Source organism: Melozone crissalis, unplaced genomic scaffold, assembly GCF_028551555.1.
Source record: "Melozone crissalis strain CALT ecotype California unplaced genomic scaffold, PUWL_Pcris_2 ptg000017l_1, whole genome shotgun sequence".
Taxonomy (NCBI): Eukaryota; Metazoa; Chordata; class Aves; order Passeriformes; family Passerellidae; genus Melozone; species Melozone crissalis.
The window spans coordinates 13,170,033-13,186,054 of record NW_026535795.1 but is presented as its reverse complement, the minus strand read 5'-3'; the positions used below and the strand labels follow the sequence as shown (position 1 = coordinate 13,186,054).

Genomic DNA, 16,022 nt, shown 5'->3' with positions numbered 1-16,022 from the left:
CCAGAGCCACTTTCAGCCCCACCCTTGACACCCTGCTCCTCCATCAGACAGAACCAGCTCAGCGGCAGAGATCCCATGGAAATGGAAATCCCAAACATGAGCACAGCTCTAAGCAAAGTATTTTTTCGCAGGAACAGGGAACTCTGTAGACCCCCACTCTGCTGAGCCTCAGCCTGCTGTGCTTTGTGCCTGTTCTGCAGGGGAGCAGGTAATAGCTCATGATCTTACCTTGCTGTGTGTTTTTAACAAACATATGGTTCCCATGCCTCTGACCCCTTTCCTACTTTTGGGCTCAGCTTGCAAATCACATGGCCACAGATGACAAAATAACCTGGATATCTGCAGTAATGTGCTTTCCAAAGCCATTGTGGTAATGGCAGGGACTGCTCTGGAAGCAAATGGACCATTTATGGTGGCAAATGAAAGCCCTCAATTCCTCACAGCCATGGAGCAAAGCAGGGGTTCCCTCTTTGTCCGAGCTCTGGGAGCTGGGCTGTGGCAGCCACAGGGCAGCTGAAAGACAGAAGAAAAGTCATTTATTCCCTCTTTCCTTCCACAATTTCCCCAGTGTTTAAATGCAGAGCAGGAAAAAGCTTGAGAGCAGCAGGAGAGGTGGGCTGGGAGCAGCCAGGGCTCAGCCTCAGCTGCACATCCTCATCCCCAGGATAACAGCAGGAATGCAGAGAGCTGGGCACACACCTCCCTCCTGCTCAGGGCTGGAACCGAGCACAGCCCAGCCCTGGAACTCCTCCCTGCCTGCAGGAAGCTCAGCCCAGAATCTGCACCAGGGAATGGCCACCAACCCCTCCCACCTGGATGAGGCTCCCTGGGAAAGGAGATTTTTCCTTGTGAAAAATGCACGTATTTTATGATTGGCTTTTTGCAAATATTAAAATGAATATTATATGTGTTGTGTTAGAAGTTATGCTGTATTAATTCTCTTAAGTACTATGTTAATATAGTTTTAGGTTATAAAAATTGTTAAAATAGAAACGATTTTGTGATTGGTCTCATGTGATTGTTTTCAATTAATGGCCAATCACAGTCAGCTGTCTCAGACTCTCTGATCAGTCACAAGATTTTATTATCATTCCATTCTTTTCTATTCCTTGCAAGTGTTCTGTTGAAATCTTTCTTCTATTCTTTTAGTATAGTTTTAATATATAATTTTCTTTTAATATAATATATATCAAAAAATGTCAAATGGTCCAAATTATTATTACTCTAATTGTATTACTATTTTTATAACCATTTTATTACTATTAGACTTTTAAAATTTTAAAAACAAGCAATTGGCATTTTTCACATTCCTTATCACGGCTTTAAGGGGATGGGGAACCACCCAGAGGGAATTTTGAGACATTTAGGGTTGAAGCCATGCCCAAGCAAGGGAGGGGATCCAGCAAGCAGCAATCCCAGCAAGCAGCAATCCCAGCCTTGCTGGGCCACGAATTACAAAGCAGCAAGGTCAAGAATGGGGAGAAAACTCATCCAAGCAATTCTGAGTGGGAGGGAAGGGTGGGAGATGATGCTGGTGAAATCAAACTGGAGAAATCAATAATGGGAGAGGGTAGAGGGGGTGCAAGGGACACAGGAAAAGATAAATTAAAGGCTTGCCCAGGTGTTGTGATGGCTAGTGAGCAATAAATTAAATTAAAAAGGGCAACAGGGACAAGCAAAGCACTGTGAAAAATTAATTAAAAGGAAGGGAGGCATAACCAAGGCATAAAACATGGGTGCTCCTGGAAGGATTAGAGGAGCCAGGCAATGAAGAGGCTTTGGGAAGCGTAATAGGAGCCACGGCAGAGGCTGTGACCACATGGGAGGCTCAGGCAAACAGCACAGACACAATTCCAGACTCTGAGAAGTAGGAAAGCATTAGGGAAAAAAAGAAATCTCCTGCAGAAGGAGGTGCTGGCACAGCAAACTTCACTGCTTGGCTTTTTTGGCCAAAATGCAGCAAACGTTGAGTCCCCCCAGCTGGCTCCTGCTGTCCCCTGTCCCTGCCCAATGGAAGGACACAGTGGGGCACTGGCAGGGGACACTGCCCTGGGGGTGTCTGCACACAGGGAAGGGGTGAGAGGGCCAGGCTGGGGCTGGCTGCCCCCAGGGCTCCCCCAAATGCTCCCTGCAGCCATCCCTGCAGGCATCTGTGGCATTCACATTCTCTGAAAAATCCCTTCACCCAGGATTTTCTCCTGGGAAGCCTCAGAGAAAAGGAAAACAATTCTTATCCCATTTGCTTCTCCTGTGCTGTGCTCACATGTGGAATGTGTTTGGAGATTGTTTACCCACAGGTGATTGTTCCATTGCATTCTGCTGGGAGTTGTTTTCACTCTTTGGCCAATCAGGGCCAAGCTGTGTCAGGGCTCTGGAGAGAGTCACCAGTTTTCATTATTACCTTTTTAGCATTCTGTCTGTATCCTTTCTGTATTCTTTAGTATAATACAGTATTGTAGAGGGATACAGTATGGGTAAATGAAGGTGGTGTAGAATGTAATTTCCCCCAACGAGTTGCAGAGTTGCAGCTGGACCAATTACTAAAGATTAGGAGCAGGCCTAATGTTAACAGGCTACACCTGTAGCAAATAAGAACAGCATTATAAAAGAGGGGATTGGTGGGAACTGGAGTCAGATGGCTGCTGCAAGGACCAGGAAGAGTCAGTGCTTAGAGGAGATGTCTATGAGAAACATTGAGGAGGGATGAAATTCTGGTGATATGGAATCCTTGCACTATAATGATAATAGAACTCTTGATATATAAAGCAACATAGTATTCTTTAATATAATATAGTATTTTAAATTAATAAGTGAGCCTTCTGAGAACATGGAGTCAGAGTCATCATTCCTGCCTTCCTTGGGGCAGCCCAGCTCAGCCCATCCTGGGGTGGATTCATCCCAGTGCCTGCTGCAGGCTGGGTGTGGGTGAGGCTGCAGGACGGGCACTGAGCAGGGCTGGGGCACAGGGGGGCACCCTGCTTTCCCCCAGGCCTGGACACTGCAGCTGCTCCACTGTGAACACAGCAGTGCCATGAGCTGCAGAAGGGCTGGTGGGGAGAGAACAGCTCAGGCACCCCACTGGAAATGGGGGGAGCAGAACTTGCCTCAAGTCCCATTTGTGTCCCCTGCCCATCACCCAAGGGCTGCAGCCACTCCCGGCATCACCTGGCACACTGGAAGGCGTCCCTGCCCATGAGAGGAGCTTTAAGCTCCCTTCCAACCTAAACCATTCTGGGATTCTGTGAAATGATTACAGGAGTATTTTCAGGCCCTTCAAGCCACGGGGGAAAAGAGAGAATTGGCCAAGTCTGGCTCACACCTGCCTTTAAAGCAGCTTTCTTTGAAATGAACAGGCTGCCTCAGTGCTAAGGAGATTATAAGCACAGACACCTCTGCCGGAGGAGGGAAGAAGGAATAATAAAGGCATTCAAAGCTATGACAAGAAAATGGGGGAAAAAAGAGAAAAATAATGCAGCAGACTTTTTGGATCTAGCAGGAGGGGTACAAGGAAGATCAAGGCACAAACAGTGACAGGCAAAGCTGGACAAGAACAGATTCAGAACATCTCTGTGGGGCTGAGCCACCCAGGCCAGGAGAAGCACAAGGGCTCTCCTGAGTCCCAGCAGACACTGAGCAGGCAGGGAACACTTGCAGGGAAAGTAGGGCAAGAAATGATGGATAATTAACAACATCAGGAAAGCTCAGTGGCCCACAAACCTCTCCCTGCCCTGCCAAAGTTCTCCTTGGCTTGGGAGCAGAGCTGAGGGAAGCCAAGGGTGGTTCAGTGCACCCCAGCCCTGCAGGCTCAGGGAAGCTGGGATTTGAAGAGAGGGGGAAAGGGGGATTTCTTCTGGCTCTCCACAACTCTGGGTTCTGCTCCCAGGGAACAAGGGACAGGACAAGAGGAAATGGCCTCAAGTTCTGCCAGGGGGGATTCAGATTGGATACTGGGGAAATGTCTTCATCCGAAGGGTGGTCAGGTGTGGCATTCACATTCTCTGAACAGAGAGAGACATAATTCTCTCTCCCAGGATTTTTCCTGGGGAAGGCAGTGAGAAGCTCAGAGAAGAAGAGAAAACAATTCTTACCTCTATTCGCTGCTCCTGTTTGGCACATGTGGAATGTGTTATGGAGATTGTTTACCCAAAGTGATTTGTTAACTGGACACCAGTGAAGGTTGTTTGTTTTCCTTGGCCAATTGGGTCAAAGTTGTGTCCTGGCTGTCTCAAGACAGTCACAGGTTTTTGTCTCTAATACCTTTCTAGTATAGTTTTAATATAGAATTAGTGTAATACAACACAGCTTAATAAAGCATTTGTTCAGCCTTCTGAATCATGGAGTCAGAGCACATTATTGCCTTCATTGGCGTTGTCCTGGTTCAATAGTCAGACATTGGAAAAAGCTGCTCAGGGCAGTGGTGGAGTCACCATCCATGGAAGTATCCAAAAAACATGTGGATGTGGCACTTGGGAGATGGTTAGTGATAATCTTGGCAGTGCTGGGTTGTGACATTCACATTCACTGAAAAAATCCCTTCACCCAGGGTTTTTCTCCTGGGAAGCTGAGAAGCCTCAGAGAAAAGGAAAACAATTCTTATCTCATTTGCTTCTCCTGCGTTGTGCTCATGTGGAATATGGTTGGAGATTGTTTACCCACAGGTGATTGTTCCATTGCATTCTGCTGGGAGTTGTTTTCACTCTTTGGCCAATCAGGCCAAGCTGTGTCAGGGCTCTGAAGAGAGTCACCAATTTTCATTATTATCTTTTTAGCATTCTGTAAGTATCCTTTCTGTATTCTTTAGCATAGTACAGTATTGTAGGGGGATACAGTATGGGTAAATGAAGGTGGTATAGAATCTAGCATTATAAAGTAATAAATGAGCCTTCTGAGAACATGAAGTCAGATGCATCACTCCTGCCTTCATTGGGACATTCCCTGCAAATACAATACTGGGCTAAGGGTTGGATTTGATGATCCTGGAGGTCCTTTCCAGCTGTAATGACTCCAGGACTCTCTGAGGAGATGCCCCATGGGAGGTGAACAGGGTGCAGATGTCCTGGTTCCCCACAGCACAGCAAACCCAGGGAAAGATGGGAGGGTGAAGCAAGGTTTGATTACAAGGATTTCCCCCAGTACCACAGCAAAAACAGGCAGGAGACCACAACTGCCATGGTCTCTTTGTGTCTCTTCTCTTGGGAAGGGGGTAGGAACAGCCCATTATCAAGTGTTTGTCACAACAATCACAGAATATCCTGGGCTGGGAGGGACCCGCAGGGTCACCTAGGGCAGCCCCAGCCCTGCACAGACACCCCAACAGCCCCACCCTGGGCATCCCTGGCAATCCTGGAGCTCTGGCAGCCTCGGGGCCGTGCCCATTCCCTGGGGAATCCCTACAGAGGAAAGCTGGGGACCCACATCAGCCCTCCAAGCTTGCCCAGCACATCCCAAGGTCAGCCTCACTGACCATGTTTCCAGTGGAACCTCCACCTGTAGTAATTACATATCCTCTGAACACAGAGAGACATGGTTCTCCCAGGAAAATCCCGGGAAGCTGTGGGAAACTTAGAGGAAAGAATTCACAGAATTATTCTCTCTCTTTCTGTAACCATTGTTTATAGCTATGGTTCTCCAGACTGTGCTATTCATAGTTTAATGTGGAATTTCTCTTCACTCAGGTCACCAACTGGGGTGGGGTGTTCACAGGGGTCCCAGGATGAGGGAAGAGGCAAGAACGTTGACTTCATGTCTCAGAAGGCTGATTTATTATTTTATGATATATATTATATTAAAACTCTACCAAAAGAAGAGAAGAAAGGATTTCATCAGAAGGCCAGCAAGGAATAGAAAAGAAATGGAATGATAATAAAATCTTGTGACTGCCCATAGAGTCTGAGACAGCTGGACTGTGATTGGGCATTAATTAAAAACTACCACATGAGACCAATCAAAGATGCCCCTGTTGCATTCCACAGCAGCAGATAACCATTGTTTACATTTTGTTCCTGAGGCTTCTCAGCTTCTCAGGAGAAAAAATCCTAAGGAAAGGATTTTTCATAAAATATCTCTGTGACAGTCCACCAATAAGTAAGGAAAGATTCCTAAAGGTCAATCAGGTCTTAGGTCCACCATTGTTTCTATAAGAACTGTAAATGTCTAATAATAAATGCCTTTTCATGACTTCAGATGATGGAGTCTCTGTATCACCTTTGGCTGTCCCTGATACTACTGCAGTGATTTCCACCCTCAGGAAGAAACCAAAATTAAAGTATTTGAGCAGAAAAAAACTCCCAACACCCTGTGTTAGAGAGCTCATCCAAACACAGGGGGGTGGCAGCATCTCCCCTGCTCTGGGTGGCACAGCCCAGGCTCCCTCATGTTCCACCACAGCTTTTGTCACAGCACTGCCTGGGAAAGGTCAGTGCCTCAGGGAAGCAGCACATCTGATGATGAAATGGCAAAATAAGCAACTTTTTGGCTTGTTTCCTGAAATCTCCAGTTCAGCTGGAAGCAAATCTCAGGCCTGGATTCTTGTAGATGAAGGACTGTGGCCACCTCACTGCTTATCTTTTCTGCATTTCTTGCTAACCCTTATTTGTTTCCTTAAAAAAAACCCCTAACACCCATGCTCACATGTCACATTTGATGCATCTGCCAAGGCCAGAGCCATCACATCCCATCCAGCACACGTCAATGCAGCCTTGTAAGGGGAAGCTGAGAGAAGATGTGCAGGGAGAGCTATTTTTGTACCTTCATTTTAAGGCACGCCCTTGACTCCCTCCTTTCTGACTCACATTCCAGCTCCAGAACTGAGGAATGCAGTCACAAAGCTGCACCAGGCAGGAGAGGATGTTCTGCCAATATTTTCACCCCAAGTTTGAGCACAGCCACAGCAGGAGGAGGGATTTGTGCCATCATCTGTCTGGTGTTCGCATAAGCAAAAGCTTTTTTACTTAGGAAAAGATTTTACATTTTCCATTCACACATTACTTTAATTTGATTTAACCTCCAAGGTTTGAGAGGTTCTGAGAAACAGATGATTTCCAAAAGAAAACCCGGGAATGAAAAAGGAAAAACAAAAATCCCCCAGTCAGGTAATTTAAACTGACATTGTATTTCAGTAAGATCAAGATTTGCAGAAAACTGAGTGTTCATTAAGAATCAACTTGCTCAGCTCTTGAAACAATCAAACATTTGGGTTGATCACAGAAAACAGCTCAGCTCTAGAGATGAATCACTGGCTTAAGAAGGTGCTTTTTAACCCATGGCTTTCTTGGGGCATGGGAGTTTTGCCTGAATGTACAGGTTAATAATTCCACATGTGCTCCAGTTTCTGTGCCTGCTCCAGGTTTTACATCCTAAAGCAGGAGTGGTGCAATGCCCTGGTGTTGCAGACATCTTTTATGGAAAATGCTTTCCTTAGGATTTTTCCTGCTGAGAAGTTGCGAGGCCTCAGGAACAAAATGTAAACAATGGTTATCTGCTGCTGTGGAATGCAACAGGTGCATCTGTGATTGGTGCATGTTGGATGTTTGTAATTGATGGCCAATCACAGTCAGCTGGCTCAGACAGAGAGCCAAGCTACAAACCTTTGTTATCATTCATTTCTATTCAATTCTATGCCAGCCTTCTGATGAAATCCTTTCTTCTATTCTTTTAATATAGTTTTTATGTAATATATATCATAAAATAATAAATCAGCCTTCTGAAACATGGAGTCAGATCCTCGTCTCTTCCCTCAACCTCAGACCCCTGTGAACACGGTCACAGGCAATCCTTCCCAGGAGCCAGCTCAGAACATGAGTTTTACCTTCAAAATTTTCTTTGTGTCTTTGAATTTTTTTTTACAGCATATAAAGATTGGGAGAGTGCATTTTGGGGGGAATTTCTGCTTGTGCCCTCCTCAGCCTGGTTTCTGATGGCTCACAACTCCTGTGGAGCCTCTGGAGTGAGCTCCCAGCTGAGTGATCTGTGAAAAATGTGTATTTTATGATTGGCTTTTCGCAAATATTAAAATTATTATTATATGTGTTGTGTTAAAAAGCAATGCTGTATTAATTCTCTTAAGTACTGTGTTAAATATAGTTTTAGGTTATAAAAATTGTTAAAATAGAAACGATGCTATGTAGGATACTTTTTTTTAAAGAAAGGACTCGCACTGAGACAGCAGCCACAGCGCACCTGAATCTTTCAGAGAAAGAGAATTTGTTGCTCCATTATCAGAGGAAATGAACTTCCTCCCGCCTTGAAGGCGCTGCCAGGATTCAGAGGAAGAAGTTGAGGATGACCAGACAGAATCCTGTGCTTGAATGGAATTTATGCATCATGTATGAAGTGTATGAATATGCAACATGCTGTTGCTTTTAAGGGTTAATCCTTTGTTAACGTGGGGCCTTTTTAGGGCTCGTGCTGCCCAGAAAAAGGTACCCGGACATTTGTAACTCTTTGTCTCTATTGTCTCATATTGTCCTAATTCAAATGGTCCAAATTATTATTACTCTAATTGTATTACTATTTTTATCACCATTTTATTATTATTAAACTTTTAAAATTTTAAAAACAAGTGATTGGTGTCTTTCACAGATTCAACCCTGATTCCCTGACAGAGGCACCCTGGGCACAGAGGGGAGCTCAGTGCTGGAATTTGGCTTTTTTAGGCTCAGCCACGAGCCCTGTGAGCCCTGTGCCCATCCCACAGTCCTGGGCACTGCAGCCCTTTCCCAGCTCCTGCCCCTGCCAGGTTCCAGGCTCTGCAGCCTCCTCCTGACCTGGATTTCTCTAAATTAAGCAGCTGTCAGATCCCTTCCTTCCTTGGCCCACGGGGTGCTAAGAAGGTCACCACAGACGGGAGCTTAAAGGGCTGCCAGTGCCCCCCTAATCCTGGCCAGGCAGGACTGCCCTGACAAGGACCTGAGCAGGTGATTAGAGCCTGGAATATCTGTGCTCAGAGCCCTGCTGGCCCCTCCACCCACTCAGAACATTCCAGCCATCCCTTTCTGGCTGAGGCACCCAAGGATGCTCCTCTGTGTGCTCTCACTGAGGGCACTCACAGCCCTGTAAGGATGGACTCAGTACCAGCTATTTCCAACACTATTCCTGCAATAATGGGCATTTTCATCAGCCTCCCTTGTTCTCCAGTCACTCTCTGTGTGCTTCTCCAACTGCCTCAATGACAGATATTTCCCCACTGAAATATCTCCCAAGGAACAGGGAGCTCTGCAGCTCCTTCTGGGATCTACCTTTATTCTGGGTGCCAAAGTTAAGTGCAGGGAGAGGTGAAAAATGAAAGAGCAAATCATCAGGCAGCAGTGTTCAGGTGTCAGGAGTCCTGAGGGAGGGAGGAACTTGCTGGATAAAAGACAATTCCCTCCACTTAAAGTAAATACCTTGTACAAAAAGAAGGGTCCACAGTTCAAAACTTCACTGAATATGCCAACAACCAAAACAAAATTTGGAAACATTTCTGGCATCGTTCTTTGTAAAAATGTTTTCAATAGTAAAAATCCATGGATTTCTTCAATGCTGCTGAATTCCACAATTTCATTTGCTGAGGAATAAGGGTACAGTAGCTGTCTTTGCTATGCAGAGCAGGGTTTTTTGTCAGGTCCTTTGTTCAACCTATCTGTGTGCCAGAATATTTCGTGTCAAAATATCCTCACTACCGCCACAGGCAGGGGCACTAACCTGGAACAGAAAATGGTTATAGACAAATCTGATCAAACCCAAGTTCCCTTTCTCCCTAATTTTGATTTGAAGAAGTTCAGGTGAGTCTTTTCCCTGCTGTTATTTGGAGTTTCCTGGATTAATTTCCAAATAAGATCCTTATTTACTGGTGTGGTATCTCCAGGGGTCCATCACCAGCAGCACAGCTCCTGCCTCTGTGATAACAAGTTTTATCTGATCAGGTTTGTTTTTTCTCTCTTCTATGCAATATCCAAAGGCACACTCCAGCTGTGATACCAATGAAAAGCCAAGTTCTGCAAACCCTGCTGAACTGGACACTGAGGACCACCCCTGGAAGTGCCCACAGCCAAGTTGGAGCAGCCTGGGACAGTGGAAGGTGTCCCTGCCCATGGCAGGGGGGCACTGGATGGGTTTTAAGGTCCCTTTCCAACTCACATGTTCATCTGTAATTTCTGTTTTTATTCATTTGCCCAGAAGCTAGAAGAGAAACTCACTGCTAAAACCACACTGCTGCATCTTCCTGCCATGGGCTGAGCACAGAACGAAGACACCCTGAAACCTTCACCCTCTGCTGAAGCTTTTACTCCCCTGAAGCCCAAGCAAACTCCCAGCAGAGCAGCAGAGCCCTCCCTGACCTCGTGGCTCAGCAAGCACATCAAGTTTCCAACAGGCACAGCCATTCCCAGCAGCATTTCCCAACCCTCGGGTCATGCTACCACTGCACTGATCCCTAAATCCTTTCCCATTGCTCCATAAAGCCTCTGCTTCACAGAGGTGATTTCAGCTCAGCTGTGGGGGATGTTAAACTTCCTAAACTGCAGCCTGTGGGGATGGGAACTCCTCTGTCCTGCCCTAAGCACTCACAAACACAGCCCCAGCAAGGAAACACCAGGGGAATGTTTCCCAGCAAGGAAACACCAGGGGAATGTTCCCTCCCAGCCCAAGGGGCAGAGGCAGCCGCAGAGCTCTGAGCCTGCCCTGGCCTCCAGCCCCACACAGCAGCAGCAGCTCTGCACCTTGCCTGCCCCAAGCACAGCACTTCCAGTGATGGTTTTAACTTTGGTATTTTCCAAATTCTCTGCTCTGTTCAGGTATGTAACTCTGAAAATTCCTATTAGGTGTTAGCAGGTTCTCTTCACAGTTTGACAAAGCAATCCCTCCCCAGCAGGAGAATCAAGGACAACCTTTACCCAAAGAGCACAAACAATGCAAAGAGAAGGGAGCAAGGCAGGGGGCTGAGATTTCATGACCTGGAGCTGCAACTGGACAGCTGAACCCAATATGTAGATGAACCAAAACTGATGAAAGTGTAAAAACTCCTGACCAGGATCCACCTTAAATTCAGTCTGGGTGCAGCCCTGGCCAGGCTCTTGTGCTGTCCCTTTAAGGCCTTGCAATAAATCCCTATTTTGTCCATTTAGCTCTGTCCAGTCTCCGCTCTAGATCAGCCCTCCAAGGCACCTCCACCTGCCTCTCCCTGCCTGCCCTTGCTCTGGGATGAGCCCAGCAGAACCAGCAGCAGGGTTCACCTCCAGCTTATCCCAAGCACACTCATTTTCACCTCCCCATGACAAACTGCAAACAGAACTTCAGCAACAACACAGGCAATGAATGTGACACGCAGACATGCCCAAACCCATGTCCAAAACAACCCACAGGGTGTAATCACAGACTCAAAAACAGAATTAAGCTGGGAAAGACCTTTGAGATCCTGGAGTCCAACCTCTGACCCAACACATGGCACTGAGTGCCACATCCACACCTTCCCTGAGCACCTCCAGGGATGGTGACTGCACCACTGCCTGGGCTTCAAGTGACCCAACCCCAGCCCCAGCAGCACTGGGGACAGGTTCTCAGCACACCCACCAACCTCTGAATCCCTGAACACTCACACCAGCCCAGGGGAAGGGAAATCAGCCTCTCCCAGCAGGCACCAAGGGAGGAACCCTCAGAGTGCCCCAGAACAAGGGTTCTGTACAGCCCCTCTCCTGCCAGGGGGGTGCTGCCCCAAATCCCAGTGCTGTGCCGTTCCCAGGGCTCTGCCCCCCCAGGAGCACCCCAGAGTCACTCACCAGGGCTGGCTGGGCCCCCAGGCTCTGTCACTGTCCCCGTGCCCGCGGCGGCAGCGGGCGCAGCTCCTCTCGTGCCTCTTCACCCTGCAGGAAGCAGCACATGCAGGAGGGTGAGCAGATAATCCACGACTTTCTGGGAGCTCTGCAGGGCTGGGAGCAAAGCTGCTGCTGTCTGCAAGGATCAGAGCTGGGACTTTCTGAGCTAAGACTCTGAGCTGCTTAGCAGGGAGCTGGAAGCAGAGCAGACAGGGGTGGTTGTGTTCGCAGGGCTAGGCACTGGGGGGGTGTTTCAGGCTGGATCAGGCACCAGAAATCCCACAAAAACTGCTCCATCAGGTTAATGCTAGCACAGGACAGGGATGGAGGCAGGCAGGAATTTTTGGTCACTATGGCTGAGGGAAAAAAACAGAGTTTCTTCTATAGGACGTGAAATAACACAACGTGGACACGCAGCTCTTCCAAGGTGGAAAGAGAATTTTTTAATTTTTGACTCTAACATTTACAGATTTCCAAAAGTGACAGTGGATTGGAGGGTGACAGTGCCGCCTCTCCAATGACACTGGACAAACCAACAGTCCATCAAATTTTTCCTCTTCCATAAAAGAATGCAAAACAGTAAGTTATTTACTGAAAGTGTGTGAGAAAGTTTGCTACAAGAATGTAAACATCAGAAGGTTTAGAAAAAACTTTAAAAAATCAAGACAACAGTGAAATATCCCACAGTAAAACTTTTTCAAAGTTTTGTTCATTTATTTATTTAATATTTAGAAAATATTAAATGTTGAAACTGAAAATTTTACTTTGAGTTAGGCCATGGGAGACAAAATAGGGAGGAGCCCCCTTTAATTGATGCACTTTAATTAACTGCCTGCTTTGTCAAAGCCCTGCTCCTGCATCCTGATGCAAATTCCCAGCTTTTCACAATAAACAATAGCTCAGTTTGGCTTCAGTCTTAACTGATCTTTAAATGTCCTATTTTCCTGGATCCATCCCCACAGAATCCCAGTGAGGTTTGGGTTGAAAGGAACCTTGAAGATCAACTTGTTCCAATTCCCTGCCATGGGCAGGCTGCTCAGGTCCTTCAATTAGCACTTCTGTGCCCATCCCTGTTATAAGTAAAAAATCTGCCAATTTTTAAAAAAAAAAAAGGTTGCAGAGTGAACAGGTTAAACCAGTTGCTGCCAAGGTGGAGTTCTACCTGTTTGTTATTGTAATTACCGGTCGTTTTCGTTAATTAGTCTTTTTGTATCAGGACCGTCCTTCCTAAAAGCCAGACTGATAGCCCTTCTCACAGTGAAAGGAGGGGACATGAGGAAGGGACATCAGAGGGCATGCAAAATAACTTCAGAACCAGCACGCCATGGGAAAGCCACCCAACCAACCTTACCAAAAGACCCCCAAAAACAACGAGCCAACACAGAATTAAGAGATCAAAATGATGTCTGGACGTGAGGAACAAAGTACCGAGCCTGCAGAGATGCTGAGACCCTTTGTTGCCCCTCAGCTGGAGCCAAGACCCCAGGACAGCAAAACCCGAAAGTTCTAACATGGGGTTTACCCCCACGGCTCTCGTGAGGACCGGACCCCCCAGCTCTGCCCCCCAGGGGACAAAGCTGCGCTTTCCTCCTCCTCCGAGTCACCCTGGAAGCGACGACAGAGAAGCCGCGGACCTGTCGAGACTCCCAACCTTGAGCTGATCACTTTTAATAAAGGCATTAAAAGGAGAAAAAGTCTCCCGCCCTGTTTATTTCAATCCCACCCTGGGCTGGGTTTCTTCAGCCACTGAGCACATCAGCCACTTCTCCTGAGCCAGCTTTTGGGCAGGGATGCTGCTCAGGCTGGGCTGGGAGCTGGCTCTGCTCAGACCTCTCTCCTGGGAGCAGGATGTGCCTTGCATGAGGCAAACAGCAGAATCTCCTGCACCACAGACAGGAAACCCTAAACCAAGGCCAGGATAGGTTTTCTTGTTTCACTTCAAGGGGCAGACCCAGCTCCCCATCATCCCTAATTTTATATCTTGACATCTCCATCTTCTGCCTGTGAATTCTCTCCTGCTGTCACAAGGTCACCAGGCCAGCTGGAAAGCCATTTTTCACACTCTGGCTAATCCAGAGGCACCTGGCTGCAAAATGGCAAAATGCTGACAACAAAGCTAATTAGTGGGCAGCAGGACCGTGGCTGGGTGACAGCACTGGCCTTTACTGCACCAGCCAAAAATTCAAGGGATTCAGGAGCAGCTCCTGGCTCTTCCCCAGGCTCCTTTTGTGACCCTGGGCTCCAGCTCTGTGCTCTGAGGTTGGTAACACTCCCAGACTTGGCCATGCAGGTAAATTAATTTATGGTAAGGAAATCATTCATGAGGATGGGCACAAAGGTCTGTTTAGAATAAAATTGTAACTTGGTTAAGCTTTTCATCACGTCTGTGCATTAACTGAATATTCCCAATATTCTCACAATGTCTGGTTGAGCAGATTGAGTGGAACAGGGTGCCCAGAGCAGCTGTGGAATCCTTCGAAATGTCCAAGGCCAGGCTGGACAGGGCTTGGAGCAGCCTGGGACAGTGGAAGGTGTCCCTGCCATGGCAGGGGTGGGATGGGAAGAGCTTTGAGGTCTCTTCCAGCCCAAACCATTCCCTGTGAGACAAATGCTCACTTCCAAAATTTAAAAGGTTTATTAAAATCTTATCAAAAATACAACAGAAGACCGAATAGAGAAAATATTACAGAGGGTTTTTCCCACCATGGGCTCACCCACATCATGGAGGTTTCACCTTTTAACCCTTTAGCCCCTCCCAAAGTTCTGTCCATCCACTCCTCCTTCACTGTCTAGTGGTGGAGATCACTGCCTTAAATCCTGATTGGAGCTCAGGTGCTGCCATAGTGACAAACTGACCCTCCCAAATGTCCCAAACCCAGGCCAGCCCTGATAACAACACATGGGCGTAAAACATAACTAGAAATCTATAAAACTTCTCGTAATATATATACAGGATATTTGCGTTTTAATTGTGAGAGTCCACCATGGCATCACTCATCTGTCACACTGTCTCTGTGAAATGTCCAGGGCCAGGGGATGCTCTGCAGCAGGAGGCAGGTCAGGAGGGGTTAACTCCTCCTCACTCAGCTGGTGCTGTCCTGACACTGATGAAATCCACCACAGGACAATGGTCCATGGACCAGCACCCATTCTGCAACCAGATCAGGGCTGGCAGAGTGCCCTCCCTGTCCCAGGCAGAGCACAGGCACCCCTGGGGCCCAGCTGAATCACAGAATCACAGAATCACTACATTGGAAGAGACCTTCAAGATCATGAAGTCCAATCCAGCCCCAACCCCTCAACTCAACCCTGGCCCCCAGTGCCACATCCAGGCTTTGTTAAACACACCCAGGGATGGGGACTCCACCACCTCCCTGGGCAGCCATTCCAGAACTTTATCACTCCTCCCATGAAAAGCTTTTTCCCAATCTCCAGCCTGTATTTCCCTTGGTGCAGCCTGAGGCTGTGTGCTCTGGCTGTGTCAGTGCTGCTGCAGACAGAGCCCAGCCCCAGCTGAGCACAGGCACCGTTCAGGAGCTGTGAGAGTGATGGGGGCAGCCCTGAGTCTCCTTTTCTCCAGGCTGAGCACCCCCAGCTCCCTCAGGGGCTCCTCACAGGGTTTGTGCCCCCAGCCTCGTTGTCTCCTCTGGATGCTCTCAAGCTGCTTTCCTGCATCCCTCCCCAGCACTGCCCCTGCCTGTGGGCACCATGCCAACCTCCAGACACCCTCAGCTCAGAAAGGGAATGAGAAACATCCCAACATCCCCAGGCAGATGGTTTTTCCTGCCTATAAAACACAAAGGGGGCTTGTAGCCCCACATTTCTCTTCACAGAGAAAAGCAAGGCACAATTCTTCTCAAGAATATTTCTGGGTTTCACATTCTCTGAACCTCAGAGAAAGAAAACACAGTTCTTATAATTTGCTGTGCCTGTGTTTGTGCCAAAGTAGAATGCAACATGGAGATTGTTTACCCACAGTGAGGGGGTTTTGTTTCCTTGGCCTGTCAGGGCCAGGTGTGTGTGTATGTGTTGGGACTGTTGGGTGACAGTCATGAGATTCAGTGCAGTGTGTGCAGGGTTGAGTGCTTGGCAGGTTCAGTTTTAAATGTAGAGAATAATATATAATATTGCATATATAATATTATATATATAATATATAACATAGTATATAGTATATAGTATATAACATAAAATATATATAATATAATATAATATTTTATATATATATATATA

The 16,022-nt window shown here is 47.2% G+C and overlaps 1 protein-coding gene across 2 annotated transcripts in view; it reads right to left on the bottom strand.

The window, feature by feature from the left end:
* RALY (RALY heterogeneous nuclear ribonucleoprotein) overlaps positions 1–16,022 on the bottom strand; it is a 133,700-nt gene that overhangs the window by 74,963 nt on the left and 42,715 nt on the right. Inside the window, exon 2 of one of the 2 annotated variants that reach the window (XM_054274502.1) lies at positions 11,754–11,837. The exons of the other annotated variant lie outside the window; for it this stretch is intronic. The gene's annotated coding sequence lies outside the window, so the exon portion shown is untranslated. The remainder of the gene's footprint in view (positions 1–11,753; positions 11,838–16,022) is intronic. 2 annotated transcript variants of the gene reach the window in all.